Here is a 382-nt window from a genome sequence, read left to right as displayed (position 1 = left end):
TTTCTTTCTTTCTCTGCCGTCCCCTTCTTCCCACGCCCGTTCCATTCTTCCCACGCCCACTTCCCTTTTCCCACGCCCGCCACCTTTTTCCCACGCTTGCATCCTTCTTCCCACGCCCGCCTACAGCTTCCTACGCCCGCCTCTTCTTCCCCCCCCCCTTCCCCATCCCCCGTCTTTCTCACGTCCTCCCCTTCCCACGCCCGTTTGCTTCTTTCCATTGTCCTCTTCCTCCAACGCCTACTTTCTTCTTTCCACCCCCTCCTTCCCACCACCGCCTTCCTTTTCCAACACCCGCCCCCTCCTACCTACAGCCGCCCCCGTTATTCCAACGCCCACTCATCTCTTCATACGCTCGCCTTCTTTATATCACATGGCCGCCCCT

This window comes from Penaeus monodon, chromosome 20 (genome assembly GCF_015228065.2).
Source record: "Penaeus monodon isolate SGIC_2016 chromosome 20, NSTDA_Pmon_1, whole genome shotgun sequence".
Classification (NCBI taxonomy): domain Eukaryota; kingdom Metazoa; phylum Arthropoda; class Malacostraca; order Decapoda; family Penaeidae; genus Penaeus; species Penaeus monodon.
Note: the sequence above shows the minus strand (reverse complement) of the source record.